The sequence below is a fragment of the Macaca thibetana genome, chromosome 2, assembly GCF_024542745.1.
Source record: "Macaca thibetana thibetana isolate TM-01 chromosome 2, ASM2454274v1, whole genome shotgun sequence".
Taxonomy (NCBI): Eukaryota; Metazoa; Chordata; class Mammalia; order Primates; family Cercopithecidae; genus Macaca; species Macaca thibetana.
In genome coordinates, this window is record NC_065579.1 from 7,558,540 (window position 1) to 7,577,496 (window position 18,957).

At 36.6% G+C, this 18,957-nt stretch overlaps 1 pseudogene; it reads right to left on the reverse strand.

The window, feature by feature from the left end:
• Positions 1 to 16,290: 16,290 nt before the first annotated feature.
• On the reverse strand, positions 16,291 to 18,079 carry LOC126948028 (T-complex protein 1 subunit zeta-like; annotated as a pseudogene).
• Between the last annotated feature and the right edge of the window lie 878 nt (positions 18,080 to 18,957).

Below are 18,957 nucleotides of genomic sequence, written 5' to 3' on the forward strand. Positions count from 1 at the left end.
TCCCAAGAACTCCTTAGACGAGCATCAGCATCCACCTTCTCTTTAAGCACATGAAGCAGCTGAACTGTGACTGCCCTTAGCTCTATAATGGACCCTCTCTGAGTTTTCCATCAAGCGTCAATGAAAATTTTATCAATTTCAGCTTTAAAAAAAAATCAAAGATAAAATGTTCAAATATACTCTTTGTCATTTTGGGAGGCTGAGGCGGGTGGATCACGAGGTCAGGAGATCGAGACCATCCTGGCTCACACGGTGAAATCTCGTCTCTACTAAAAATACAAACAATTAGCCAGGCGTGGTAGCGGGCGCCTGTAGTCCCAGCTACTGGGGAGACTGAGGCAGGAGAATGGTGTGAATCTGGGAGGCGGAGCTTGCAGTGAGCTGAGATCGCACCACTGCGCTCCAGCCTGGGCGACAGAGGGAGACTCCATCTCAAAATATATATATATATATATATATATATATATATATACACACACACACACACACACACATACATACTCTTTGTGACAAATAACAGGTGATGAGATGTCATATTTTTAAAAAAGAAAGACGGCAAGGATATAGATCCAAATATAGATCCAAATCAGGAGAGTGCTTAGCTTTGAGTGATGGAACTGTATCATTTGTATTACTTCTTTCCTTAAAAATGAACTGCATATTATGAATTTACTCCGAATGTATATTGTGCGTGTGTGCATGCATGTGTGTTGGAAAATGAACAGCTCAGAGAACTTCTCAGAGGAGCTACTGTGTTCATTATGTGCCCCAGGGTTTCAGTGCTGAACCCCATGTGATCCTCTAGGAACTTCAGCCTCATGTCCTTCAGGAGACTGTTCAATAACCTGAGTAGCAGAATTGTCAGGAAAAATCTTGTCCACAACTATGTGGATTCGACAAACTGAAAGAGAAGGCTAGGGAAACATTTAGCTGCAGAAAAACAAAATCAGAAAGATGATTTCTTTGATTTAAATATTAGTGATTAGAGACATTTGTCTTCCTGATTTGAAATTAAATAAATGCAAATGTGTTATAAACTCTGAAGTGTTAGGTAAATTCCAGGAGTTTTGTAGCATGTTAGCTCCTCTAAAGTTATCTGTTTTTTCAAAAAGATATTCCTGTAGTTGTAATTACCTTACCTCATAGGACTAATAGGTTCAGAAATATTAAGTCAGTGGCAAGACTAGAATAACAAAAAATTTACAATTGGGCTTTGAGTTATATTCTGAAATTGAACTTCACCGTACAGAGATAGAAATACTAATTTTGGAGAGATAATTCAGGAATGTGTCACAAATATAGTATTGGGGATTGGTTTGCAGCCTGATTAAGACTTCATCAGGAATAAAAATGAGAAGGGGCCTCCTAAAAGGGAAGAGCAGGACGTGGCAAGATACGAGATATTTAAGAAGCCTGATGCATTTGAAGGACAGTGGGGAGAGGGGTTGCAGATGGCCATGTCTGGGGATATAAGCTGCGGCAAGAAGAAGAAATTCATCTGCTGAGGTGTTTGGATTTTATCTGATAAGAAATGGGATGTCGAAAGGGGTTTCTAAGCATGAGAAAAGATCAAATTTGCTCTTTAGGAAGATAGCCTTGGAGAAAGAGTGGAAGACCTGGTGAGAGAAAATAAGTACCTGAAAGCATATCATTTTTGCAATAGTCCAGGAGAGAAATGTTGATTTTACTTAAGTAAATAAATAAAAGTGAAAATATTGAAGAATGCAATTCTTGACATATCATCAGTCAGAGTCTGTGTCCTTGGTACAGGTCTCTTTGGATTTGGATGCAGAGACATAGAAGAACAAATCCAGTTTGGGATTTAAGTAACTCTTACATCATTATGCAAAGTTGAGTTGACTTTCTATCAACAATTGCATCTGCAAGGTATTCGCTTAATTGCTTTCATCAGTTTTAATTTACTTATCCTTATTATATATTGGTACCAACAGACCTATGGGACTGTAGCTATCTCCGCCCTCAGGAAAATTTCAATCTGCTTGAGGAGATAGATGTGGATATAGCCACAAAACACAGAATACATTGAGAATTTTTAAATTAGTATAAAGGACTCTGTGAGTGCCAAGAAGAAAAACATTGATTCTGACTACTCATGCACTTGACCTGTTTGTCTGCAACTAAACTGTGAACTCCTGGAGGTCAGGAGCTGGCTGTTGTTGAGTTTTAAACCTGCAAACTTAGCACAGTGTCTGACCCTTAGCTGACTTTCAGAAAACTTTCTTTCGTAAAGAAATTAACAGAGAAGGCCATTGTCCGTAACACTTCAGTAAAGTGTACTTGATAATCCCAATTACTTTTCTTATAACCTAGTAGAGAAGCAAGGTAAGTGAAAAGTAATTTGGTTAAATACCTCATCAAAATAATACGAATGATATGAAGTTAGGGTGTGAAAACAATCCAAAAAGAATGTGTTTTTGTATGGATACATCTTCTGTGAACTAAACAAATTGGTTTAACTGGGCCTGTCTCTAGGGCCTTACATCAATTGTTTTGAGTCAGAGATTTTGGAGGTAGGAACTTGCCTCCCCTTTTTTTTATTATTTTGTTTTGTTTCACGGGTGATCTTGATATATGCTATGTTGTTAAAAACCAGAGCCCAATGTAATAACTTGGTAGGTGGGTCAGAATCACTTTCTCGCTTAAAAACAAAAACAACACAAAGATTTACTTTCTTTATCTTCCTGGCCAGTTACTATCTAGGATATGTCTTCTTAAGTTTTGGTGATTCTGCCTCTTATCAACTTTAGACAAATAATCACATCCCTAGTAGTTTTTCATATAAAAACAAATTCCCTATCTGTTTATGACATCTGTTATATTTTTACGTTAGCTCACATATTTAAAAATGCTCTAACAAACTTTACAGAACAGAGCACTTCATTTTTAAAACTTAGATACCCTCAGATACTTCTGCTTAGCAAGCAAAAACTGGAATGTTTTTGCAACTTTAAGCTTTCTGTAAATTTTCTCTGCCCCGTTTTTGAGCTGAATCATAGCACGGAAACACATACTAGAGACTTCACTTGCATATGTCTGTCAACATTGCTTAATCCTGCTAAAGCCCCTCTACAGGCTCTAACAACAGACCCAGAGTAGCTGAATAGTAGTCACTGCCTCTCCAGCCATCTTTCAGAAGAAAATCGGTAACAATTGATTTCCTCATTAATATTTTTAGTATCTTTAGTGGCCGGGCGCGGTGGCTCACGCCTGTAATCCCAGCACTTTGGGAGGCCGAGGCGGGCAGATCATGAGGTCAGGAGATCGAGAGCATCCTGGCTAACATGGTGAAACCCCGTCTCTACTAAAAATACAAAAAATCAGCCGGGCCCAGCTACTCGGGAGGCTAAGGCAGGAGAATGGCGTGAACCCAGGAGGCAGAGCTTGCAGTGAGCCAAGATCGCGCCACTGCACTCCAGCCTGGGCGACAGAGCAAGACTCTGTCTCAGGAAAAAAAAAAAAATATATATATATATATATATATATCTTTAGTTATTTTGCCATTATTTACTTCTCAAGAGTCTTGAAACTGAAGTCATACATTTCAGTAGTGGAGGTTGCTCATGAAGACAGGCTGCCAAATCCTTGGATTCTAGTGACCTGACTGCATGAGCGTCTAAGCAAGCAACTGACACACTCTCTTTGGCTAAATATGGCTCAGAAGCATTGAAATGTGAACAAGTTGAGTTGTGAAAATGCTAGTTAGTCCCAGAGTTCTGTGGTTCAACCTCAGTTGTTCAAAATGATCAGCTTCTGAGCAGGTATTGAAAAATCCAGTGAAATTTTTTAGACTTCTGATTTAAGTCTCTGTTAAGACCTATGTTTTCACTGGGCTTGATTCTCCCTTTTTCTTTTTCTTTTTTTTATTCCCCATCAACTTTTATTTTAAGTCCTGGGTTACACCTGCAGGATGTGTAGATTTGTGACACAGGTAAACATGTGCCATGGTGGTTTGCTGCACTGATCAACCCCTCGCCTAGGTATTCTCCTGTTGAAGCTAAGGTAGCTTCAGTCCAAATAAGAAAGAGCTCTCTTCTTGATTATTCCTGCCTTTCTTATAGTAGCCCAATAGGTGTACATTTGTCCTGAGTCATTCTTGATATCCTTTGGATGCAAAGAATAATTACTCTACCCCATTTCACAACATCTGAAATAAAAGATATTAAGCAAACATTTCTCTATATATAATAATCATACTCTTAGAAAACAGAAAGATTGCTTTAGGTTTAATACATTTTGAGGGATGATCATTCTTGAATATTGTGATATTTACATTATCAAATATACTATTATTATCCTTGTAGTGATAGTGGTAGCAGTTGTAATAGTATTATTGATTTATAATCAAGTAAATATGTTATATTCAGGTGGATAATTCCTTCTTATTAAGGCAAATACTGCATTAAAAGTCCAAGGTTAAAAGTAAGTTTGTAAAATTGTGAAGCTACCACAATTTCAAAACTGCTGGTATTTTATTTAGAATATTGTACAATCACCTAATTAAGGATGAACACCTGAAAGAGTTACTGTATCATCCTCAAATTTTTTATTCTCTGCAAAGTGTCATTATCATTATCATCCCTCAAATTTGGAAATACTTATTAGTGTGTAAGTACTAATTGATAAGTGCTCATTTAATATTCATGAAAATTATGTTAACTAGACATTATTATCCTTATTTTAGAGTTGGAGAATTAAAGCTCAAAGAGAACATGTGAGTTACCCAATGTAATGAACTATTAAGCAGTGGAGGCAGGACGAGGACGTTCTATTTCTGACTTGAGAACATTTATTAAGAAGAACTTACCCAAAGCAAATAAAATTGCACGAGGGAAAAATAGGTAAATAGCATCAAGCAAAACCACCCACTTTGACCTAGTCAACTATCTGATGCCTAAGCTGCCAAGATCATTTATTACACAGTCACTATATGTATATAAATATATATGTCATACGACTCTGCAGCTCTTTATAGCACTAAGGCTATTTCAACCTTACATTGTTTTATTTATGAACTTGCAGTTTTCATTCCAGGGTGAGTAACTCTTAGATAGCAATGTAATGTCCCAGGATGACAGAGAAATAGCATATTGGGACCAAAGGTAGAAGTAAGAATGCGAATTTTGTATCGTGAGGAATCCCAGTATATTTTTGTTGGAAGAGATTGTTATACAGGTATTTACCCAACATCACACAAAAAGTAGTCAATAATACTGGGGTTTCTAATCAGATCTCCAGTCTCGGTAGAGCGCTCTTTCCACTATCCTAGTATATAACTGAAACCTCCATGTTATATTGATCTATATAGTACCCTACATTGTAAGAGTTAGATTGAAAACACGTTTTCTCACTTCAAACTGCGATGAGAAACAAAAACCTCCCAGGAGAATCAGGATTGAAATTACAATTCTTTTTTCTGACTTTTATTTTTTATAAAAAGTCATTCAAAAAATAGTTTTTTTCTACCATATGATTACCAGTGTAAATACATCATTTATTAAAAGTGTCAATGCTGAAAAATTTCATCTTTAAGAAAAAAGACTACTGTGATTACACAAAGAATAAACTTACATTAACTGACAATTGGTAATTGTATATATCACCATATTTACATTATTACAAAGAATAAACTGTGATTACACAAAGAATAAACTTACATTAACTGACAATTAGTAATTGTATATATCACCATATTTACATTATTACAAAGAATAAACTGTGATTACACAAAGAATAAACTTACATTAACTGACAATTAGTAATTGTATATATCACCGTATTTACATTATTACAATTGGTTGCAACTACTGGGATAAAGTGATGCCTCTGGTTTACGCATTCATGATGGTTCGTTATTATCGGTAAGTAAATAATAAACTTTAATTCCACCGATTTGTTTGGAAAACACTGACTTTATGAGTACCTTTCTAACGGAGCCCTAATCTCAATCCATCAACAATTACTGAACAACCACTTTTGACAAAGAACAGGAACTGAAAAGAGGTAGAATTCATAATCCCCACCCTTAAATAACTTAATAATGAAATTGAATTAAATGGCATAGTAATACATAGTCCAGTAAATAATACTATATGATAGTATATAATATAATATAGACAGTTTAGGTGAATCATATGAACTATAGGAAGAGGCTGCTGTGAACTAAATAGAGAAAGGCTGCGAGAAAATGTCACTTTAATAAAAATCTACTAATTACGGTAATATTTTATCTATGAGAATAAATTCTAAGATTTCAGTGAGAACTTGAACTTGGGCATCTGATTCCGAGTTTAGTGTTATTTCTATCATAACGTTTACAGTTTTATCAGATATAAACTTACCAAAACTTTCAGGATTTTATTCTCTCAAAAATATCTTTTCCTCTCCACTTTTCCCTCAATGTTATTTTGTGTCTCCAGAAAGAAATTACTTTTCCTTCAGTAAACTACATTTTGTTCACAGAGAATATTTGGGGACCATACACATTGGAATTAAAGTTTGGAATCCTCATTAATTCCTTCATGTCCCGTCGTCATTTCCTCTCCTAGGAAAGAAGGAGGCTAGCACTTTGAAGCTGGTATTACCCCTAATGGCAGATTTGTCCTTTTCACTGCCAATCATTAGTTCAGCCATTTGCCTTTTTTTTGTAGTGACAGGGTACAACCTTCAGCACTAGCTCACTTGTTAATAATTATAACAGTTCTTATAGGAAATAACCTCTACAAATGTCTTCAGTGGAGACCCCCTTTGCTCATTCAATACTCAAAGTTACAGGAGTCCCATAGGAGTGTAGAAGTCCTAAGAGTTGTAGGAGTCAAAGTGATTGGAGTCATGGAGGGTCTCTAATGATCCTAGAGTTATCATTTGTAGAATTCATTCTGATTTTAGTTGGATGAGTACACCCCGTTTTTAGAGATAACACAGTTTCCTTACCCAACAGTAAACTTTCCAAGGACAAAGATGATCTCTGCACGCTCCTCTCCCACTGGTATGTACAATGAAAAACACAGAACTTTGTATTAAGCACACTAAATGAGAGGCAATAGAGGAAATAGTAATTAAGAGCACAGACTTTAAATTAAGGCCCATGGCTACCACTAACCAGACAGAAATCATTAGTAATTGATTGCGTGGAAAGGCAGAGACAGTACAACGCAGCGGTAAGAGGATAGCCTGAGGAACCAGACTGTCAGCATTTCAGTCACAACTCCACCACTTACTAGCTGAGACTTTGAGCAATTACTTAACCTTTCTTGTGCCTTTCTACTGCCTCGCCTTAAAGTTGGGACTAATTATAATACCTACTCAATGGGGTTTTATTGCAGATTCAATGAGTTAATATAATTCATATTATATTTATGTTATATTTATTTTATTTTATTATAAAAACATTATATTTATATTTATTATTAATGTTATATTTATAATATCATTAAGTATAATTAAACATGGCCTGGCAAATAATAAACATTGGATATGCATTTTTATTGTTACTAGATTATTTGGCCACCCCATCTTTTTGTTTTTAAAATGGAAAGACAGATAATATACCTATCTCATAAGATTAATGCTATTATAATTAAAGAAAATAAATGTAGATAAAGCACATGGCACAGTGCCAGCACATAGTGGGTCAATATATTTTATCTATAACTATAATGATTAATAATTATATGAGGTATTGATTTTATTAAAATATGATATTTTAAAATATGACTGTATGCCTGATGAATTCAAGTGTCTGCTTAAATAACATGCATGTCATTCTGTTCTCCAAAGGTCACTGGCCTCTTTCTGTAACTAAATCTGAGTCGTGGTCATCAGAGCTCCTTCTGGTAATTCTCTCTTCTGAGTGGCAAAGTAGCCCGAAGTGTTATTCAGGAGATTAACTATTATTTAATAATACACTTGGGCAAGAAATTAAAAGTTTACATTAGTCTCAAAAGACTGTCCTTACATATGTTGCCTTTATGTTTTAAAGAATGACTGTTCTGGGTGACAGATTCATTGGGGAAAGTTCAATGAAGTCATTTCTTTGTAGTGGAAATAGGTAAGGGAGTGAAAGGAAAGTGTAGCAACTTGTGTCATAGGAAAACCTGTTTGGATAAATTTGCAGGAAAAACTCCTCTTTTCTTTCAAAGGACTTTGGGCCCTGGCAAAAAAAAAAAAAATGTCTAGAAGTAGGCTTCTGATGGCCATGCTTCTATTTTCCCATCAGCCTTTAGGAGTAGACTTGTTCTGTACAGAAATGTCATCAGATAGGAGGCAAAGACAAAAGCACAGTCTCTTGGGCTACTTTCTGGAGTGAAAGTCCAAGGCTTTTCCAGATACTAGAAATGTTTCCATACTGCCATAAACAGGAAATATTCAAATTTAGCCCAAGAAAAAGAACGAACTAGTTATTGCAAATGTGGCTATCTCATCTAAAGAGATGACGCTTGTGCGTACAATAGGTAGTAGAACAAAAGAGAAGCAATCTAACTTGTTCTAAAAGGATTTTTGCCACTTCACTGGATTGGATACACTCGAAACCAAACAGCTGTCGTGGCTTTTTGACAGCAGAGGTCAGGCAAAGAAGCATAAACAATGTGTTTAGGATGTTCTAACATCTTATTTCTTATTATATGATTAAATGTCTGTCTAATTCATTCAGAGATTTTTAAACCAATGACTAATAATCACAGATTATACTTTGAAGCCTATGTAAATGGATGAATTGCTGTAATGGATTTACTGTTCCAAAAAGTTGATGAGACATTCTACCATTCTACCAAGAATATTAGTTAGACTTTGGCAATTTTCCTAAAAATACCTCCTCATGTCTCCTCCATCTATACTGATACAATTGCCTCTTGAATTAGAAAATAACTATTTTCTCCAACTTGAGTGAAATGTCCTCATGTTTCCAGTGGACTAGTCGGGCTTACATTAACTAGAAGCTTATATGTGTGTAAATATCAAGTGTGACTTTTCCAGGTAATAAGTTAATTCCAGTACATTGACTAGTGGTACCTTAATCAGTGGAAAATTTGTCAACATAGTGTTAATAACAGATGGAGATTGACCAAAATGTGGAGCTTCATTTAACATACCCTGTTGGGTCTAACAAAAACAAATATTAATCTTTTGAGTTAATATAATTGGAACTATATATTTAGCTAGTTGCTAAAGCATACTTAGATCTAATTCCCCTTCTACTTCATGGCAGAAATCAGAAGAAGAGATGCTTCTCAAATGAAAGAATCAACTGATGATATCCCTGCAACAATCATCAGAGCACTTTTTAAGGAAGTTAAACATATTCTAACATCAAATATACAGGTGGAAAAATTGAATAGATTCAACCCTAGAATTTTAATACACTTCACAAGTAGAATGGAGTCTTATCTTTTTGTTTCCGAAGCAACTCTGGGAAATTACAATACTAAAATACTAATCTCAAACTGTCACCACCAACCACAGACATCAGAGTTCCCCATGAATTCCCAACACATTAATAGGGGGACTGTTTGGCCTTAATATTGGCCTTTTTCAGTAATATGGCTAACACTGAATAGTTTGATTGATTACTTCAATACAATGTTTAGTATTAAATGTAGAGATTTGGGTATTTTCCGCCTTTCTCTGAACCTATAATTTTTTATGTCCTTGATGAAAATTTGACATGAATAAAACAAGAGTGTGTACTGTATTTCATAACAAAGTGGCTTACATGACCAAACTTTATTAAAAGGAATGCTTTCTCAAATAACATTCTTCCAACCACAAAGATGTATGCAAACATGGAGTTGTGTCTTAGGACAGGCAGAAAAATAAACTCGAGAACAAAGAAATACTTTTTCCTTCTTTAATCGTTCAGTTAACAAGTGGAAAATAAACCTAAGCATATTTTTAGTCTTCATCGTGAGAATCAAATTCTTTACATTTTGATTCTTATTGCTCCCTTGCCTCCTTCTTTTCTCTGTTTATGAACTCTCAAGGGATTGGTAATGCCAATCTGACTGAAGAAGACAACCCAACCAAATGTCAAAATGTATTTATCTGTACAAGACTGAGGGGAAATCACCAAGTTGATACCTTAGAGAGAAAAACACAACTCTTCCATCTTTCCAGCAGTCTAAGAAATATGAGTGTCCCCAAAAAGAAATAAAATATGCAAAGTCATATTTCCAATGAGTACTAAGTCTTCTTGGATAAAATGAAATGAAGTTAATATGAATCCTGTTTAACTATAAATTTATTAATTAAAGGCCAGAAGGATTACTTAGTTATTACTATTCACCAAGCCTATTCCTTAGAGGGATCTTTCCATTCAAAATACTTTAAGTGAAGGAACTATTGCATAGCCATGTTGGAATTCCAACAACACACTATAGGGGCCTGGTATATGGCTAGTGTTTAGTAAGTGTGTGGATTAAATAATATTATTTATCTCAATGTTCTGTCTTTTAATACATTGTCTGACCATAACAGGTCACTGTTTTTTAGTTATGGATGACAACAATAAAAATTAATACCTTCCAATACTGTGTGCATTTATTGTACATTCTAGGACCAGCATATAATCATTCTTGGGTACTGCTAAGATAAAACCAGTCCTAAAGGTAGAATAGAATCTCCTTGACCATAAAAGCTTGCTGCATACTTTGTTCCTAACACATAACTGTTCTGGTCTTACCATTTCCAGTCATTGAAATGTGTCACAGTTCCTATTTGGTCTCCAGCATGAGAAGGCCTCCACCATTTAAGGAGGAGAAACGTGGTAAATAATAAAAAATAGTCTCACCATTCCATCTTATATACAGGTTGGGTCAAAGAAATGCAAGAAGATAAATTAACACCAAGTGTCTGCAAACACTCCTCAATGAGTGAACATCATGGTTGACTCACTGTGGGAGGAGAACAAATATGCAGAGCTCATGCCTGGCTTCTCAACCATAGCAGGGTGTTCTTTCATAGGTTTGCTGTCTTTCTGGTTGTATAGTGCAGAATAGCAGAAGCTCCCGGTGACAACATGACCTCACTGTAATAGGCCCCCTTAGCCAAGCTTTCTTAGCTGAGAGTGGCCAAGAGGATAGTCTTAGGAAAGACGGTGTGGATGTGCGTTGTTACCTTTGTCAAATAGGATATCCCAGCTATGAAAGAAAGTTTTATTGAGAAAAAACAAAAATATTTTACCGAAACATATCCATTAGAGGAATAAATTCTGGAGAACCCTCATATAGCATGGTGACTATAATTATAATGTACTGTATATTTGAAATGCTAAGAAAGATTTTAAATGTTTTCATCACACAAAAAAATAATGATCATATGAAGTGAAGAATATACAACAAACTAAGTTATATCACAGGGTATAAATAGTAAAATCTAAAAACTGAAAAAAAAAAAGAATTCTGATTTGAGGCTTCCATGTGTCTACTATGTTTTGTTGATCATTTCTGATAATTCTGACTTCAAGCTAACTCTAACATAAGCATTCCACACCATGTGCAGATATCAAAACATCACATTTTACCTCATAAATACATACACTTTTTGTCAATGAAAACAAATACACAATAATAATAAGAAATTTTAAAGTCCTCCTCTCTCAAAAAACATATTTTAATTGGCTTGATATAATAATTATAAATATTTATGAAATAGCCACAATATATCTGGCATGGTGCTAATAATTGTAGTATATACAAGTTCTCACTTAATTATAGCAATAATTCTATAGGATACAAATGAGGAAAACAAGGCGTAGAGGGAAGTAATTTGTCCTAGTTTACATACCTAGCAAGTTAGCAAGTAGTAGGTTCGTTTTCCATTTTAATTGGACTATTGAAATACCACCTTTCAGATGGTAATCCTGTCCCAGTTTCTTACTCTAGTCCTGTCTTCCAACACACACACACACACCCTTCTTTTCTGTCATTGTCACCAATGTGGTCACGCTATAGCACGGATATGACTATGAACTCATTATTATTAAAAACAAAACAGTGACCTACACTGCAACTCTTCTGCTCAATAACCAACTGTAGCTTCCTACTGTTCATGGGACAAAGTGCTCTGTTTGGTGTTCAAGGTGCTTCATAATGTAATTCTCACACATGAAACTTTTTCTTTCCATGTATTTCATGAATCTACCAAACTTACTTTCCCTGTATATCCTCAGTGGTTTCTCACATCGGGACTTTGCTCATGTGGTTTTCTAGATTTGAAAAACTCTTCGCCCAATATTAAAACTGGTATTCAAACCCATTTATCTTTTAAGACTCAGTGGAAATGTTACTTTACTTAAGACGTAAAAGGGTTTAAGAAAGATTCAAATATGATCTTCCTTAACCCTTCAAAGATAAAGATAAATCCTCAAAGTGAACACACAAAAAAGTTAGTGATGTTGGCCCCTGTGGATAAAAACAAACAAACAACCACAAACTAAGTTATATCACAGGGTACAAATAGTAAAATCTAAAAACTGAAAAAAAAAATGAATCCTGATTTGATGCTTCCATTCGTCTACTATATTTTATTGATCATTTCTGATAAGTATAATAACAGTGTTGAAATAAATGTACGTGTTCTTTGAAAATTTCCATGTCTATAGATTTTTGTTGGCTGTTTCACTTCTTTACTCCTTCTCAGGATTTTATCTATAGTTAAGACATCCTAGCAAATCACTAAAACTGTTTCTAGATATGTAAAATTGTATACTAATTCTTCTGTGTTTGCCTAACATAGTTTGTTGTGTGGACCAAATTTGTTAATTCATCCAATATACTTTTACAGCATATTTAAACATGTCAGGATTATGCTGTGAAGAAAAAAATACGCTGAGACACTGTACATTACTCAGTCCTTCACAATATAATCAGCGGTCAAGGTGAAAGCCCTTTGAAAACTTTAAAATGTTTCACTGTGTAAGGCATTGTTAAAGTTGTGTAATGAATACTTAAAGATACATCATTAACCTTTGAGGTCAATGCCGTAACAACCTCCATCTGCTATCCAACAATTGCCCTTTAGAGAGAATTGTGTAAAAAAAAAAAAAGAATCCGTGGAATAAGACTCATGGCTTATTAGTGTTATTTGGCACGTCTTTCTTAAGTTCTTATAAGTTGGTTTAGTCCTAGTTTCGACAGTAAGATTTCTCCAAAAATATAATTAGTAACATATTATTAGTAGTCAACATCATTTAGATTTTGTAAAATACTAAATCACTGTTTAACTATAACCACAGTTGTAGTCAAAATGTGATGGATCTAGATCTACCTATGATTTTCCCGGAGGACAGCTTTCCATGGTGATGTTGGGAGGGAAAAAGGTTCTTAACATATTAGAAGGAGCAAACATTGGCATCTGACTTCCCACAGTGCTGCCAATCACTGTAAAGTACAACCTAACCCTGTTCACTAGTGTTTGCGCTCAGATTTAAGTACTGGCATTACGGAGGAGGCAATAGGCTAATCAATAGAGCTTCTTTTGTGGTTGTTAATTTAATATTGGTTCATGCCCACGCTGGAGTCTGCTGTTACACGCATTTACTGGCAAGTGTATATTTAGACAGCACTTTTTTTTTTTTAGCTTCTCATAGTTTTAGGGATGTTTCATTTTCAGGTTCTTTCAGGGCAACCATTACATGACTCATCCAATGGACATTTAATCGCCATGTTTTCATTTTCTGTTCTTTGCTTTCTGTGGTACTTTCAGATCACGAATCCCTCATGGCAGCTGGTATTCTTAGGAAACGGTTTAATTTCAATGTTGGAATGAAATCAAAACAAAAATATTCTTATGACGACAAATCTGAGCCTACTCAAGGAAGTTTTTATTAACAAAAATAAAAATGTATACATTTTAAGATTCACTTTAAATTTTTGAAAAATGTTCCAGTTTTTGGCAGAAGAGGCACATCTTGTTTTATTTCATTTCACTTTATTGTGCTTGGCAGATGCTGTGTTTTTTACAAATTGGAAGTTTGTAACAACTCTGTGTGGTACCAGGCTATCTGTGTATCAGTGCCGTTCTTCCAACAGCAAGTGCTCAGATTTTTGTCTCTGTGTCACATATTGGTGACTCTAGCAATATGTCAAACTTCTTCATAATTATGATATCTACTATGGTGATCTGTGATCAGTAATCTTTGCTGTTATTGCTTTGGGGCACCATGAACCACACCCATATAAGACAGTGAAGTAATTGATAAATGCTGTGTGTGTTCTGACTGCTCCACTAACTGGCCATTCTCTGACCTCTTTCCTTCCACTTCAGCCTCCCTATTCCCTGAGACATCCCAATATTAAAATTGAGCCAGGCCGGGCACTGTGGCTCATGCCTGTAATCCCATCAATTTGGGAGGTTGAGGCGGGCAGATCACTTGAGGTCAGGAGTCTGAGAGCAGCCTGGCCAACATGGTAAAACCGTGTCTCTACTAAAAATACAAAAATTAGCTTTGTATGATTCCAGCTACTCAGGAGGCTGAGGCAGGAGAATCGCTTGAACCTGGGAGGCGGAAGTTGCAGTGAACCAAGATTGTGCCACTATACTCCAGCCTGGGTGATAGAGTGAGACTCTGCCTCAAAAATAAATAAATTAAAAATAAAATAAAATAGAGCCAAATAATAACCCTAAAATGGCCTCTAAGTGTTCACATGAATGGAAGAGTCACATGCCTCTCACTTTCAATCAAAAAATAGAAAGGATTAAGTGAGGGGAAGACAGGTTGAAAGCTGAAATAGGCCCAAAGCTAGGTCTCTTGTTCCAACCTTTAGCCAAATTATGATTGCAAAGGAAAAATTACTGAAGGTTGTTAAAAGTGCCATTCCAGTGAACACACAAATAAAAAAGTAAATCTGCTATATTGCTGGTATGGAGAAAGTTCGAGAAGTCTGGATAGAGGATCAAGCAAGTCACAACATTCCCTTAAACCAAAGCCTAATCCAGAGCAAGACCATACAGTGATCCATAAGATACTATACACTGAGGTGAGGAGGCTAAAGAAGAAAAGTCAGAAGCTGGCAAAAGTTTGGTTCATGAGATTTAAGCAAAGAAGTCATTTTCATAACACGAAAGTACAAGGTGAGGCAGCAAGTGCTTGACACAGAAGTTGCAGCGAGTTAGCCAAAAGATCTGCTAGGATAGCTGATAAAGGTGGCTAGATACTAAGCAACATATTTTATTTTTTGTTTTGAGGTTTTAACTTAATATTTATTACACATTCACTGAAGATAACTGCTAAGCCCTCAAATATTGGGATGTCTCAGGGAATGGGGAGGCTGAAGTGGAAGGAAAGAGGTCAGAGAATGGCCAGTTGCTGGAGCAGTGAGAACACACACAGCATTTATCAATTACTTCACTGTCTTATATGGGTGTGGTTCATAGTATCACACAATTTCATCTTCGAGGACTACAGAAATAGACCAACTGTACATAAACAATCTTGTGGAAATATGTAGGAGAGAACAGTAATTTGGGTGAGAAAAATACGACACTAGAGGGTTTGGGATGGATAATGCTGCACAAGCAAAAAGTTCAGAGGCTTGAAAATATGGTCAGCTATGAATCTCGTATTTCACCCAATAGCCTTAGCCCTTAGTCACCATGCCATCCATCATCTTTTACCTCTGCTTCTTCTATTTTTGCCACTTGTCCCTTGCAACTCTCTCAACTCCCTTGCCTCTAGTTTACTCTTCTTCTCATTTACTACAGCTTAATGTTTTGTGGGGAGTATTGTAGCAAAGCTATTTCAAAAGCAGGAAAAGTCCAACTGATCCAATAAGGTTGCAAATAGAAATTTATACTAACAGGGACGCTTTCAAAATCTTAAATTACATAAGTGTTATTTATATTAGCACAAAATTTATTTAAACCTAAATACATGACAATAGGACACTGTTGGATAATTTAACAAACATCCTCATAAGAAATTATTAAACATTAAAATTTGTTTTTCAATAAATATTTAATAATAAGCTAGATAACATGCTTTTCTCACATGGAATTTTATGTAACTGCAGCTAAAGCAAAATATCCTGTTCACTGGGTAAAAGACAGACGTGGACCTGCTTTATGTGCTCATACTTCAGTGCAATTAAAAAAATACTGTAATTGTAATTTCAGAACTTCAAAATTCTGTTAGGTTCCAGTGTTCTCTCCTTTTTTTCATATGGGAAAAGAAAATTCCTTTGAAAACCATTGGAAGCTTGGACAAAAATTCCACAGCTATATTCCTCAGGATCACTTTGCAGAGTCTTTAAGACTCAGATACAGCAAAGCTTCAACTTAACCTTTCAGAGAAGACATTCTATTAATAGCTTGCATGATCTCGACAACCAAGAGAAGGTTGGTGGCAATCACAGTGCAGGAGTGAAGAAGCTGTTTCTTTAATCAATGGTTATCCCATACTCCTATTTCTGCTGCTACCATTGGTTCACCTACGTTGAGGTCCACATCCATAAGCAGACTGATTCTGAATATTCTGCTTGGATTTCAACTAATGTTCTTGAAGGTCAAAAGCAGAATTCTGAGCAAGAACCTTGGGAATAATCGAGCAATGCATCAGTAAATGGTTGAACTCCAAGCTGTTCACTGCCCTTTACACTGGGCTTATATTTAATTAGGGCTTCTGCCATTGCCACGTCCACAGCACCAGCACCTGGAACTACACAGCCATCATTAATAGCTCTTCTGACAGCCCTCAAGCCATCTCTGATGGCATCTTTGGTTTGAGAGAGTGTGTGTTTATTCAGTCCTTTGATCAATGATGTGACAGAGTGAGGATTGTTACATTTCTCAATAAAGGTGAACTTCTCTTCTCTCAATATATACTCATGCACAAGAACTGCAAGTCCCAAGCAGTTGGGATTTAGGTCATCAAAATAAATCAGAGCTACCCTGCCACAAGCCAGAGTCAGCCTGTCCATATTTCTACTTTTAGCTCTGTGCAGACCTACTACACCTTCTTTTGCAAGAGTGTCTAAGGAAAAGAGATCAATTCCCTTTTGGTAATAACAACAAGTCCTTTATCTGAATCACCGCAGATTTTCCTTTTCAGTTCTATTTTTTTTTTTTTTTTTTTGAGACAGAGTCTCGCTCTCACCCAGGCTGGAGTGCAGTGGCGCGATCTCAGCTCACTGCAAGCTCTGCCTCCTGGGTTCACACCATTCTCCTGCCTTAGCCTCCTGAGTAGCTGGGACCACAGGCGCCGCCACCACACCCTGCTAATTTTTTTGTTTTTTTTAAGTAGAGACAAGGTTTCACCGTGTTAGCCAGGATGGTCTCGATCTTCTGACCTTGTGAACCGCCTGCCTCCGCCTCCCAAAGTGCTGGGATTACAGGCCTGAGCCAACGCGCCCGGCCAGTTCTATTATTTTTTAACTATATGTTCAATGAACTTTCTTTCTGATTTTGTGATTTTTTTCCTCTCTCTTCTTCACTCTTGTGAATAAAAAGGCCAGAATTTACTTCCTTTTTTCTTATTCTAATGACACACTATGCTTGAGGATGTACGCATCTTCCACCCTTTTCTTCATATCAGGATGCCGTGCTCCATGGTCCAAAACAGGCCTCTAAGCTTGTATCAGTTTCAGGTTTATTTTTCATCTCTATGAGATCAATAGGTTCATCTTGTTTTTTAATGGCCAAAATGGAGTCCACTACAGCCTATGTGAAGACGTCTGCAAGTTCAGCATGAACTTTAGTATGAAGAGATGTACTGGTCACATCTCTTAAGTGTTTCTATGTGCATCTCTCTGCTTACTTTGACGTGTTCCAAGAACTGAAGGGCCCTTTCCTTTGGAGTCTCAAATCCTTCAGTGATTATTCTGGGATGAAGGCCTTCAGAAATGTAGAGGTCGGACTGTTTCAGTAGCTCTCTAATTATTAGGACACTGTAAGTCATACCATCACTGGTTATATCATCCTGAGCTGTTGCTACTTTTGCTATTAAGAATACATTTAATAGCATTTGCAGTTCGTGAATTTGCATTTTGTGACGCGGCACATAGCTGTCTTTAGTAAGTTTGATTTGTCCAGCACCAAAAACAGGCGTCCTCATGGTGCCCTTGGATCCCAGGTTGGTTCTCAGTATGTCCTGTAGCCCCCGCACCACACTGATGTTGAGCACCAAAACCACCTGCACTTGGGCCACCCCAGCCTTGGGGTTCTGGGTCTTCCTGGCAGCCACGGCTGCTCAAGAGGAGGAAGAGCCAAAGACCTATGCTGAGATCCCAGGGCCAGTGCAGGCTACAGAAGATCCGGATAGTGCCTCCCACTATCCGGGTCTTCTGAAGATTTTTAGTGTACTTAAAACAACCTCCTGTGGGGAGAAGATGCCATCTAGAACTTTCATAAAGAGTGGAAGTCAATTCCTAGTTTCAAAGCTTCCAAGAATAGGCTGACTCTCTTGTGAGGGGCTAATGCAGATGTGACTTTAAGTTGAAGCCAAATCTCATTCGTCATTCTGAAAATCCTAGGGTTCACAAGAATTATGCTAAATCTACTCTGAAGATGTGACTCTATTACTGCAAGTTCATGATAGAACTTGAATGGGTGAAGAGTTTCTTATGAATGAGCCAAAAAAAGTGTTTTGTTTTTTAAAGATGGAATCTACTCCTGGTGGACGTGCTGTAAGTATTTTGAAATGACAGCAAAGGATTTAGAATAGTACATGAACTTAGTTGATAAAGCAGTGGCAGGGTTTGGAGGACTAACTTCAATTCTGAGAGCAGTTTTACAGCATCACACACTACAGAGACTCCTTTTGGGACAAGAATGTTCTTGAGTCAACTGATGGAGCAAACTTCATTATTGTTTTATTTTAAGAAACCCTCACAGCTTCCCCAGCCTTCAGCAACCACCACTCTGATCAGTCAGCAACCATCAACGTTGACGTAAGATCCTACACCAGCAAAACGATTAGGACCTGCTGAAGGCCCTGATGATGGTTAG